Source organism: Coturnix japonica, chromosome 1 (genome assembly GCF_054131305.1).
Source record: "Coturnix japonica strain WE chromosome 1, WE-NBRP24, whole genome shotgun sequence".
NCBI classification, from domain to species: Eukaryota; Metazoa; Chordata; class Aves; order Galliformes; family Phasianidae; genus Coturnix; species Coturnix japonica.
The window spans coordinates 96,720,845-96,734,518 of record NC_140663.1 but is presented as its reverse complement, the minus strand read 5'-3'; positions in this window follow the sequence as shown (position 1 = coordinate 96,734,518).

Sequence of the window (13,674 nt, the reverse complement as noted above, 5' to 3'; positions counted from 1 at the left end):
CTAAGGCCATCATAGGTTTCCTATTGAAGCCCTTGTAATGTTCAGCCAAGATGGATGACCCTGTGAAGCTCACGATCTGAGGAGCAGCTTGCAGAACCTGAAGCGGCATCACTTCCTTTTGGTACAGCCATTTGGTTAAGGAGTAAACAAGGCAAGCCTTATCTGCTCTACATCTCCCTGCCTGCTGAGCCACAAGTAGCAGATGAGCATGTTCAACAAAGCTGGGATGAGTTATCTCAGACAGCACTACCAGGAATTAGATCAAAAGATGCACTGGTACATACAGAGGGCAAAGAAAGAACAGAGAGCGCCCAAATTACTCACTTCACCTTGCAGCCCCCTGTGCTTGATACACAAACAGCCCTACAGTAGCAAAGCTGCAGAAAGCATTTCACCCTGGCATCATGACAGCACGCAGAGTGGGGAAAAGATCTGAGGAAGGGACTCTTTCTGAGTGGTGCACAGCATCCATAAGAAGCAAGTCACACATGCTCACAAGTGTTCTCATGTGCATCAGAAGGACTTCAGCTATGTTACTCTATAGGGCAGGTTAATCTGACATAATAATTCAACAGTTTTATCTGATATTAAGCATGACTGAACATGGGAATAAAAATTTAGGCTTCTTTTAGACAGCAGATGTGCTTCTTGATTTCACAGACTACAAAAGATGACAGGACTAAAATTATTTTTCAGTAAAGAATCCAGTTCTTTTAATACTACTTGTCTGCAGTTTTCTATTTTCTGAGCACAGATGAGACAGTAACTCAGTGAATTGTTCATATATAATCAGCCATCTAATTGTGTGTGCAACTGCCAGGCCAGAATACACAAACATACCCACAGAATGAATAGGTGCAATCTCTAAAGTGAACTTTAAAAGCACTGTGGTGACAGAGAGCCAGTAAAGTCTAGTTCCAAATCTCTTCTATGACCTTATTATTAGAATAAATGGCACTCAGTTAAAAAGTTCTCGATCCACTTCTGGCTATTTGACTCTGAGGTGACTTTTTCTTGCTACTAAACTGCCTTCCCTATATGCATCTTTCACAGTGCTGTGATACCACATATAAAATGCAAACCTTCAGTATGGTTCTTCATCAAGGTGAGTATGCCAGCTCTGCTCCATCTCCTGGAATAGTTCAGAAAGCCAGTCACCTCATTTCAGTTGTAAAGCAGCTGACATTAATTGCTTGTTCTGTCTTGCTTCCAAACAAATGAGAACAAGACCTAAGGAACAATACAGTTGAAATGACACTTGTGAAACAAGCATGTTGTAAGTCCTAGATAACCAACTATGACAAACGCATTCATAAATGTATAATTGCTACATGAAGTATGAGGGGGTGGGGGTGGAACTGGAGAGGTACTGTGTTCAAACTCACAAATCATTGGAATTAGAAAGGGAAAAGTAACGAGCCACCTGGAGACAACACAGAGTCACTGCCAATAGTAGTTCATTAATAAAAGGTTCTGAGAAAACAATACATGGCTAAATGGGAAGATTTGAGAAGCTTTTCGGGCCTGACCAACATGCAGTTTCTGATTTGGAAACACTCATAATGATAAATGACTATGAGCAAAAAAAATGAGGGAAATCAGGACAGCCAAAACTGAATTTGAAAAACAGATAGCCTGAGGTATTAAAACAAATCAGCTAGAGGTCCTTCCAGGCTTTGCCTACATTAGTGCTTCAGTTCAGATCAGGAGCATGCTTTTTAAGCAAATCTTATTGTCTTTGCTCAATATGTTTTATTCATACCTCAGAGCAGACAAACAAGATTCTTCTTGAATGAAACTAAACCAGAAAACATAGGCCAGCAGTGCCCTTAATGTGCTCCAGTCACTGGGTGGTGGTCACTTAATGGGACCAGGCCACATCAAATCTAAAATAAAATCCTCCTGAATGCTGTGGATTCTGCTTTTTCAGCAGCATCGCCTGTTCTGTTTTGCAGGCTCGCTCCCTCTGGGACATCACTTTGTGTTAACATATATATATACTACCTTAGTGTCTCTGAAACGTGAAATGAGATTGTGGAATGAAATCTGAATCAAGAAATGTGTGAAGTAACCTTGGCACTAGCTATATTGGTGAGCCTTTAGGGAAACAATCCAGATAGATGCTATGTTTTTGAAAAGCTAAGAGATTCCTTTGCAGAAATCTTTAGCACTAGAGATGCTGAGGAGATAAATAGACACCTATGCAAAATCTGCATTTTCCAACTCCAGTTCTAGGTGATAAGGCAATGAATGTGTCAACAACAGTGACTTGTGCTAGGGCATGAGAATGGGTTTAAAAAGGATGCACTTTTTATGTTTACCTTCTGGGGGAAGTCTGGAGGAAACTTAGTAAGCTTATTGAAAATACTCCTTCAACAGCTGCAAAGACAGCACAGGACTGTACCTTTTAAGCTGTGGTCTTTAACTCAAAGTCTTACAGCTTAAAGTAATGTAAAAAGAGAACGAGATGTCTGCATGAAGCTCTCTCAGACATCATCATTTCTAACAAATTTTATTTCTGTCCCACAAAAATCATTTGTTGTCTCTTTCCAGGCAAAGACACTGCAGAACTGCATGACAAACTTTCCTGATATTCGAAAGATTGACCAACAGAGGTCCTGCTGAACTCACCACCAGTGTGGGGCTGATGTGGCTGAGTCACTGCAGCTCTATGAGGTAGGACTTTAGCAGACCTGCCAAGAGTCCTTGCTGCATTGTGAAACAATGATTTTCACTCAGGTGTCTATGGTCTGCAGTCAGAAAATGATCCTAGGCTGTAAGACCAGGTACTCCCATGCAGCAAAAAATATCTAAAAGTCAGGAAATGATAACATGAAAGTCAATAGTCAATTTTCCTCAGTGTCAAAGTTGGCAATGAGGCTCCTCCAGTGCCACAGTAAGTGTGCTGTCTTTAAATATAAGCATTGGTGACCTGGAAAGAGAATTATGTAAGGAGGCAGAAACATCTCCAAACAATGTACAGTCATCTAGATTAGTCAGGCATTTTCCAAAAGGATGGACAATAACTATATGATGCCAAGAAAAGTTAATGCTCATAAATAATGCACAATGCAGGGATAACTGTCTTTTTTCATCGCAGAACACTGCCAGAGCTGCATCAGCTCAGAAAAAGGTTATGCATACCACATCCACACTACCCTGACTCATGGCTTGAGCGCAGTCAAAACACTAAGATGCTCTGACTGCAGAAGAAATGCCCTGCAAAACAATATAGACAGATTACAACTCCAGCTTCCTACTTAAGCAGAGGTACGAGCACAGCTGGGAAAAAGCTCTGATCACCTCATTTCAAAGTCAGCATCATAGAAGCCACTGTGGTCACTGCTCTCCTGTTGTCCTCTTCCATCTGCCAAACTCAATCAAAACAAACTGAGTTAATTTAAACAGTTTATACAGTCGAGTTTTGCTGCCACAGCAAACTCATTTTGATTGGAACAGGTTAAGGAATATTCACACAGGCAATTATGGCATCAAACCAGAGACAAAATAACTTCTTAGGAAACTGTGAGAAATAACTGGGGAAAAGGTTGGAGGAATGGGGAGGGGTGAAGTACCAGAAACAGGATGGATTGACTGTACCCAAAACTGCAATCCATTTCCAGTGTGGCTACTCAGTTATCTAACACCAATAACTCTAAGTGTCTTTAATGCATTCCAGTGTGATGGCGGACAAAACATTTTGAGTTCTGGTCTTATGAAACAATATTTCCAGGCCTACTGTGGTAAATGCTAAGCCAAGAGGATCCGGAAGAGTAAACTGAGAGCGTGTTCACATTGAAATCTCTTCTTGGACATTCTGCAAGACATGTGTGACTTGTCCCAGCTGTAAAGAACCTGAGGGTAAAATGCTGGCAGTCACTAGAAACTCCAAAACGCAGCCAAAGTTAACATCTATTAAGATGACACTCATTTTCTCTTCCCCTCACCAATTTGCAGTTGACAGGTAATGGTGCCAGCACTCAGAGGTGAAACTAAGCAGTTTTTCTGGTTACTTCAGCAGCTGTAAGGTGTTACCTGCTCAGATCAACAGCTCATTTCCCATGTATACAGAGCACCTGGGTATGTCAGCGTTTTCCATTCATTTATGCTGCATGAGGCACTATCTATTATACAGGCAGGGGGCAGTTTTAATTCACCAGGCAGTGCCATGGAAGAAAGATGGAGAAAGAGTTAAAGGTAGATAGACACTGGCTGTCCTATCACATGACACCCCAAATCTTCCATTCTCAGTGCTCTCAGTTTTTGGCCACAAAAGGATACGTACATTGGAATTGTTTGTTTGGGAGCGGAGGAAATGGGTGTTATGTTTATATGTTTATCTGTAACCATCGCTCTCACACAGCGTTGTATGTATTTGTACTTTTAGCCAGGAACCAGTATGCCCAAACAGTCTTATGCAGACAAGTAAACAAAGCTTGAAGGCTTAGGCTGTGCTTACATGGTTACTCTAATCTAATACAAGTCCATTCTGCCACTGACTGGGGCTTGGCTCTTGCCTTTACCTACAGCACATCAGCACACTCCATCTCTCTCTACACGGTGCCTTCATGCACCAAGAATGAAAGCAGCCAAACAGCGACCTGGATCAGGGAACTGACTTATGTCTAAACAGATCTTCCTTCTTGTCAGGTTGTTTTTCAGACTGATCAGCTTAGCACAGTGCACAACTACGCTGGCAATAACACCATGAGTATCTCAACAAAAAGGAAAGGGCAGAGGGTTGTGGTTGTCCTTTCAGCATTTTCAGCCTCTCAGTATGTAGGCTCATGTTTGAGCTCTCTCCCTTTCTGAAGGAACCAGACGTGCTTAAAAGTGACTTGGTACCTCAGATGCTGAATAGAACTTTGTAGTGGTTTATAAATTCTACCGTAAATGAAACTGTACTCATAAAATCTCTCCAAGTAAGTCTCCAACAAGTCAAATTCTCCGTGTATTAATATTATGCAATACCTGTGTAGAGTACAGAGCAATAAAAGGTAAACAAGAAAACGGAATTCACTCGAGATTGTATTATGACTGTAGTTCCAGCAACACATTCATTTCAGAGCTGATCAAAACTCGCAACTCCCTTTCACACTGAAGAGAGACATTTTGAAATTTGGTTTTAATCCAAGTATGAAACCAAATATTTCAACAATTTTTCAATAAATGGACAATCTAGAGGAGAAAGAAAGAGTGAGATGTTGTTTCCAGTTTTACAACTTGGAATTTTCATTTTAAAGCACATTCTATGTAATGGAAGTTTTCTCACTTCTTGTTTTCCTGATACTCTATGACTAATCAATAGAATTATGCACTGACTAATACTGGCATGTCACAATATGACATATCACAACTTCAGTATCCTTCTATTCTACCAAAAAGGGTTATTTTTAAAACCACTAAGTTGCTGCCTTGTACTGATCAAAACAGCTTTTTTTTTTCTCTCTCTCACAGGATAGCTTAATGCTTTGACACAGAAAGGAAAGAAAATATTTCAGTCAGCACCGAGGAGAAGCTACACTAAATTGCATTTAAAATAAAATCAAAAAGTAAAATTTAAGTGATAGAATGTCTGAGCTGCATGTCATGGAGTATGTGAGACATCAAATGCTAACAGCACATACCATATCTAGAAGTAGTTTAAGACAATGACAAATAGAAAATGAAACAGAATGAAAACACTTCAAAATTAAATATATATGTGTGTGTATAGCATTAAAATAACACAGAGCTATGTGATTTTACAAAACAAAATGTGGAATGGAAGGAAGAAAGTAGCAATCCATTTCATTATGCTGTAGTTTGTGAACCGAGATCTGGCTCCATCTTACCGATAAAAGCATTTTTCTCTGAAATTGGGTAGGATCATTTCTATGAGAGTAGCAAAACATACTGGCTCAAAAAATGCCTTTCTCTAAGAGAAGGAAGAAATTTAAAAAGCTGTTTTAAATCAATTTTCTCTTAAAAAACATACAAAAAAAACCCACCACTTTTGTGCTGCTGCTAACAGTCACACCTTATCTCTACACTTCCACTAATAATTTTCAAGTGACCTGGAATATACTGGGATAATGCCTGAGTAATTTGCACCTGCACATTAAAATGCACAAAATGATAGGACAAGGGGGAATGGCTTTGTGTTGAAAGAAGGGGATATTTAGGTTAGATGTCAGGGGGAATATTTCCACTCAAAGGGTGGTGAGGCGCTGGCACAGCTGCCCATAGAAGCTGTGGTGCCCCATCCCTGCAGGCGCTCAAGGCCAGGTTGGATGGGGCCCAGGGCAGCCTGAGCTGGTGGGGGGCAGCCCTACACAGCAGGGTTTGGAGCTGGGTGGGCTTTGAGCTCCCTTCCAACCCAAACTGTTCTGTGATTCTGTGATGAGTTAATTGGGTTTCAAATAAGCCCAGGTTTCTGTGCAATATCTCAGCACTCACCATTTGCAGCACGGGCAGTTGCACACAGCAGTCATTCTATCCCCAGGGACCACCAAGCCCCACCTGTCCCTCAGGCCCTGCCACAGCCAGGCCTCGCTCACATCATGGCCCCCTTCCACTGCCTCTCTGTGCACCCTGAAATAACCACATGCCCACGGCCCCATCTTGCCCAGCCCTGCTGTAGAGAGAACATGAAGTTTTTAGATGTGGTTATTGCCACCCTTTACTCTTACACAAATGGCAGAGGGTGCTGCCACTAAGCAAGTCAGAGTTGGTTGGGTGCTCATTTTCTTTCCTGCTCCTTTTTTTCAGAGAGCCTGAGTTGGTAGGGAGCCCATTTGCATAAACAAAATAAATTCTCCTAATGAAGTGCAGAGGAGAGAAAATAGCTTCATCACAAGCAGCAGTTCCCTGCTGTGCTGGAGATTGGATGTAGAGAGCCTGTTCCAGATAAACTCTGCAGCGGGCTGAGGTCAGAGCCTACGTCTGGCAGTAAAAACAAAACCCCATGTTAGGTGGTTCTTACCTTCTGTAGTGCAACCTGCAACATCTCCATCTGCAGAGGATGGGGTTTTCTTGGCCACACCAACCCAAACACAACCCTCAGCCCTTGAGAATGGCAAAGCTCTCTGTCAGTGAACTGAAAGTTGTGGATCACACAGGGATACCCTTATTCAGGCGCACCTCTCAGATGTGTTAGTAACTGGATGCTACACATGTTTATACTTTCGATCCCAAATGATGTACGGTCACCTTAGGAAATCAAATTGAAGAGTGATGAAGGCCAGAATTTGGATGATTGTTTTCTATAATTTCTTTCTTTCCTCAGACTCTCTTGAATCTTCTTTTCCCTGTTTAAACCACTTTGTAGTTCTAGTTAAGTGTTTGGTCAAAATATTTCATTATTTTCTTCATCTTTTTTGTTTGTTTGTTTGTTTTTAATTGAAAAATGTCAAGATTCCCTTAGTCCACGTTTTGTATCTTTTCTTTTACTTCCAAATATTATCTTCTTAAATGAGATATTTTGCCTCCTTCTGAAACTCCAGGGAAAGACTCTTGGAACGTATGGACTTAGGCATTCCACTTCATGGAATTCACTTCTACTCTCTTACCAGAGGATGATGTGAAGCTTGTCTACAAAAAACAACAGCAGAGATGGTAGGGAAGGTATTAGAGAACAGTGGGCAGACCTGGAAAGCCCTGCACCTAAAAGTGAGAATCTGCCTCTTTCAAACAGATGGCAAGTTGTAGAAAGCTAAGCAAGAACAACTCTCCTATTTCACAGTGAGAGTGATTAACCAATGGAAGAGGCTCACCAGGGGAGGGAAGAGATTAGATTTAGCTTGAAATCTTCATTTCAAATCTGGCTGCCCTTCAGAGAGAAAATCTATGCCAAGCTGAACTTGGTAGGCCAACTCAAAATTGTTCAGGGTATGGCAATAACTAGATCCTGTGATAACCAGTAAATTAAACTAAATGATCTCAGGTATTTTCTGGCCCTTGAGCTGTGTATGATGCTGTAAGGCCAGTAGAGAACAGTTCTAAAGAAATGCTTCAAGACTTAATGTGCCCCTCACCTGATCCTCCATTATTTCTACAGGGCGCATTTTAGCAATCTAAAGAAAGAAAGTTCCTCAAACAGTTTGCTGCCCATGAATGATAATAGAAGAGCTCAATTAGAAGTCAGAGGAGAATAAATCGATTTAGTAATGCACTGAAGAAGAGATGAGGGAAGTGTAGAAGAATATGTGTAAATTAATCTAATTATAGAAAGACACCTGGAACAGCTTGAAAATCAAGTAAATGTAAGTACTTTAAATTGCTACACAAGTTTCCTACAACTGTAAAAGGATTGATATATCCTGTTTGAAACAATTTTGCTTCTTGACAATGAAGCACAAATTAAATGAACATATTTATGGTAAAAAATAATGTAGAAAACCTACAAAGAACCTATAAAGAATTCATTCTGACCCCCAAAGTAATGGGCAGAACTTTGAAAGATGTCAGAAACAAACGGTATCAGTTTATTAGATGTCAGAAATAGTCTCCATCTTTTCCCTAAGTGTGTCTACAAAAATGCAAGCCCAGAGAAGCCAGCAGGCTTTCAAAAGCTGCCAGAAGGCTCTCAAATGAACCCTACAAGGTATTTTCATATCATGGACATACATAGCAAAGAAGAGAAAACTCATTAAACTTAATTGGCCCACCCTGAGAGTCTTCTCCATGCCAAGTTTCTTTATTTTTTGAGAGAACTCCGCAGAAAGCACTGATAGATGTCAAAACAGACGAACTCGCAGTGAGATCTTCGAAGATTTTTTACTTTGATCTCGGTCTGAGGAAAAACTGACATCTGAATGAGGATTTAACTGGTCTGCAGTGAACTATTAGACTTCATCTCCAGGACTGAAAATAAGAAATAATAATCTGTAAAAATATATCTTTTCCAACAAATGCTTGTTAGAAATCTTTTAGGATCAACTCCGCAGAAAGCTCTGATTTTCAGACCTGCATACCATGAAGTGAGGTGCTGATCTTACATTCATGCACATGCTTAGCTTTGTGCAAGGAAGCAGACAGACTGAAATCAATGGGGGAAGCCAAAGTAAATAGATGTTCTCCCCCAGATCCAAGAAAAAAAATAATCAATGACATAGGAATAAAGTAAAACACGTGAATGTGTTTCCAGGAACGAGATACCTTGCCGACCATCTGGATTTCTTAACTTTTATTCTCACAAAAATACCTTAGCAAATACTTTTGGTAGAGCCATATACCATGGACTCCAACTGGCTTCAGCGGGTTGCCCACATTTACCATTAAAAGAACCCATAACATTTCTGTGGATTCTCACATGAGGAAGACCACTATTGTACTTTTTCAAATGCCAGCATTTAAGGACCATGTAATTCAAATCATAATGACACTCAAAGGGGGATCTTGCTCTTACCAGGTCATTTTCACAGTGCAATTTACTGGGGGTTTTAGACCACAGCTGTTTTTAGAGTTCCCAGAGGTCGAGAGGAATGTCACGTGCAGGAGCGATCACAGTGCTGTGATTTACAGTCATCTTCACAGTCATCAGCCCCACTCGTCTCAGCGATTACTCAGTGCTGGCGCAGCCAGCAGTACAGACCTACACAAGGACTGCTGCACTCTTCAGTAGTGATTCAGCCCCCTTGCACATAAAGCCTTCACAGAAACACTCCTCAGCCTTCCTCAGCTGGAAGGATGTGCTGCATTTATACCTCCTTATCAGCATCCCTTTCCTTAGCCTCCAGACCTGAAAGACGTAGCCTCAGCTGTCTCTCTAAGCACTCCATAAATTTCCTTCTGGCAAATTTAAGGGCCATCAAATGGGCATGACCATTGACTCTATCAAGCACAGGCCACTCCTGTGGTCTGCAGCCTAAAGCACAGCCTGAGACAACGTAAGAACTCAGGACAACCCAGTGCTTCTAAGTGTACTTTGCTCACATATGCATGCATCTTTTAAAGCTAAATCTTGGGCTTAATGACCAGCAATTGACAGTCCCTTTGCAGTTTTCTAACCCAAGAACAGTTTCCTTCAGCCACATCACATATCTCCCAGCAGCTCTGACAGTACAGTACAGCCCAGGGAGAGAAACCCTATGCAGCTCTGCCTCCTGAGCCACCAAGTCACCCTTTAGCAAAGCTTAACAAGGGTGCCAGTGCAAGCCTGCAGTGACTTTTCCATGTGCTATCCACCTCCATTCAGATGGAAGAGCATCACAGCTTGTGCAGCCACTGCTGACTTGGAGGCCAGAGTGGGAACTGTTAGGGGGAAAGTCCCTATGAATGAGCAGTTTGACTGTGATCCAGCATACTAATCCCCCACCTTCCATCTCAGCCTGCATCCTTAATCCCCAACAAAGATTCAGGGTCTGGAGTTTCTTGAAAACTACTTTTTGAGCCTAAGATTACACAGATATTCCTTCCGGATGGCAGTCCTCCTTTCTCTGGCTGCAGTACTAAGCCCGGTTAATGCGGCTCAGATGAATCTGACCAGCATCATGAGAGTATTGGATGATTTTTTGTTTTGTTTATTTTTTCCCTTTGGCTGGGTGTAGCTGTTATGTAATTTTTTTCATCAATATAGGGGAGGGCATTATTTATATGAGATTACAGGGATTACTAAAGCAAACCATTTGCACTTTCCAGTGGCTGGTACAACTTGCAATATCCTACCCTGCCTCATAGTTAGCAAGTTGGAGGATCAAACAATTTTGGTTTGATTCTCCTCCAGTGTGCTGATGCAGCACAAATCTTGTGTCTACACTTTGAGCTAGCTGGACACAAGCCCATACCCACCAGCTGCTTCCAGCACTCCTCTGTGCAAACACAGATTACTTCAGGGCAGGAGGGAGGGATGCGCTTGTGTTTTTTCCCCCAGCATTCCTGCATTCCTTCGTGGCCTGTACTTAGTGAGAGACCCACTAAAGGGGTCATCAAGGCCAAGTGCAAGGTGCTGCCCTTTGGTTGGGGCAATCCCAGATACATATACAGACTGGCAGAACTCACTGAGAGCAGCCCCGCAGAAGAGGATTTGGGAATGGTTTTAAATTAAAAGAGGGGAGATTTAGTTTAGATGTCAGAGAGAAATGTTTCACAGAGGGGTTGGTGAGGTGCTGGCATGGCTGCCCAGAGAAGCTGTGGTGCCCCATTCCTGGAGGCGCTTAAGGCCAGGTTGGATAGAATCACAGAACCATCAAGACTGGAAAATATATCTATCACCTAGTCTGACCATCCACCTACCACCCATATTGTGCACTAAACCATGTTCCTAAGAACTACACCTACCCTTTTCTTGAACACCTCTTCTCCATGCAGATCCTTTGCTCCACTGCCACCTTCCTCCAGCACACTTTTCACCAGGTGTGTCACCTATTTTTGAGTGAGATACTCAACCTCATTCACCCCTCCATTCCAGTAGTGCGGATCACAGCTTTTCCAAGTTACTTGACATTTGAGGAGTGATTATTTCTTTCACAACATTCCCACTCACTGAGTAAGAGAATGGGAACGATGCTCATGCATTAATAAGATAGCAAACATTCTGCTCTTTATATTTTCATCAGTCATCTCTCTCAGGTACAAACACATACATATGATACAGATTATATATGACATTTTCTTTCTTCCTGTCACACACAGAAAACGATGCAGTAGACAGCCTGAGAGATCAGAACACGCCTCAGAAGCTTTCTCCACTCTGCCTCACCAGCTGCTATGTTCAAGGTGAATCGTGAAGGGAAATTCAAAACTAAAGGCTTCTGTGTGTAACATTCAAGTCAACCCACTGTAGAAAATTGGGCAGAACTTACTTCATTAACACAGCCAGCAGCTCTGTGAGAGCCCAGCAAGTGTTAGTCATTCTCCAAGGTGTAGCCACCAGCCCTTGCACAGAAGTTTCTCATGAATCCTGGGAATCAGTAATCAAGTCCCAGATTCTCCCAGCCCCGCCAAGTTGGTTTGCCCTTCAGAGAAGTAAATCTTAATGTCGGGATGCAACTGTTCCTGTAGAACTCAGAGAGAAGCTCCATACTGATTCAGTGGAACTGTGCTATTCCCCCAAAAGTATCCCCAACATCAACACAATGAAGACTGTAGTAAGCCAGATTTTGTGTGCAAAGTTAGCACTCTTCAAACGAGATTGACTGGCAGCCCAAGCACAATGCAGAAATAACAGGGATGAAAATCCTCCCAGGTTTACAGTGAACATTACCTTTACTTAAAAATGCTTTTAGAAGGCAACCTTGAATACTCCAGCAATGGAACCTGTCAATACATCACTCCCCCTCTTAACCAGCATTCAATAAGCGGTGACTCTCCCACTTCTCTGCAGCACTGCACAAATAGCAGTGCAAAGAGGAGCACTATTAACCTAAGGTAGTCCACCAGCTGCAGACAGTGTGTTTCTAAAGGTCTGCCAAAGCAGCACTAAGAAAGCAACGCATCACACAGGTCACAGAAAATAACACATTTTTAATCTTCCCTTCGTGCAGCACTTGGGAAAATGCATGTTTTGGCTCCGCATCAATTCTCACTTCTGTGGGATCTGAAGCTCAGAGTTCTAGGAAGGCCAAAATAACAATTCCATTTTAATTTCCCTTGTTCTGTCTCAGTGGGCGTAGGGACACAGCACCAGTCCCAATGAGTTTATCAAGAATCCCATTTGCTATGGCTGTTTTTCTGAAAGCTCTTCAGGCAGACGTTACATGAAAACCATGCTAGCCAACTAGGCTTGAAAAAAGTGAATCATAAAAGCTCAAAAATCTGAAAGGTCAATAAAAAGGACCCTGCATTTTAAACAATATTCATTATTTTAAAGACATGATTACATGCCACGAGTTCAGATTATCTTGAGGAGCTTCTCGTGATTCTTGAACATTTGCTGGAGACACTGGCAGTGCTGTTCAGATCCCAGAAGCCATTCTTGAGAAGGAATAATATGTGGCAGACTGGTTAAGCACAAGAAAAAAACACTGTGACTCCAACTGCTTTAAACAAGTCAGCACCTTATTAAACAGAAACTGATGTCATTAAGAGACAAGTGATGGGTTTCTGCGGTCAGAGCCCGTGAGTTATTGGAGAGTTGCCCTTGTAATTATTGATGCCTCTCCACGAGTTTGTTGTACCTGGCTCAGCCCGCTGCTCCAGCAACCTACTCCTAAAAAATCCAGCTGAAAGGTGAATTTTGGAGAGACCCATTAAAACATTTACATATTCTACTTACACTGAGGATCCTGAACTCCTTTAAGCTCACACAATCAACAGACTATTGAGATGTACAGAAGGTGTACAGCCACTGGATCAGTAGGAGCACATCACCATGTACACAGACTTCCTGGGACAGGCCACACCAAGTGCTTTGCAAGCACAGTGCTATGTGCTCAGAGGGTGCATTGCCCTCAGCCTGCTGAGAAACCACAGCGCAGTCAGTATTCAGCAGTATTCTCTGAGTGAGAGAGATCAAGTTGGGAAAAATGTGTGATTGAAAACATACCTTAGATCTTCACCACAAAATGTCTTATGTTTATTTGCTTGCCAGAAGTAGGATAGCAAAGAGAAAGTATTGCTGAGCCAGGAGAATTGCCAGTTGGTGTTAATCTTATCTAACTCTGTAGATCTCCACAATCTATTGGGTATACTGGAATGTAAAATTACTTATTTCATATACTAGTGAACATAGGATCACAGAACAGTTTGCGTTGG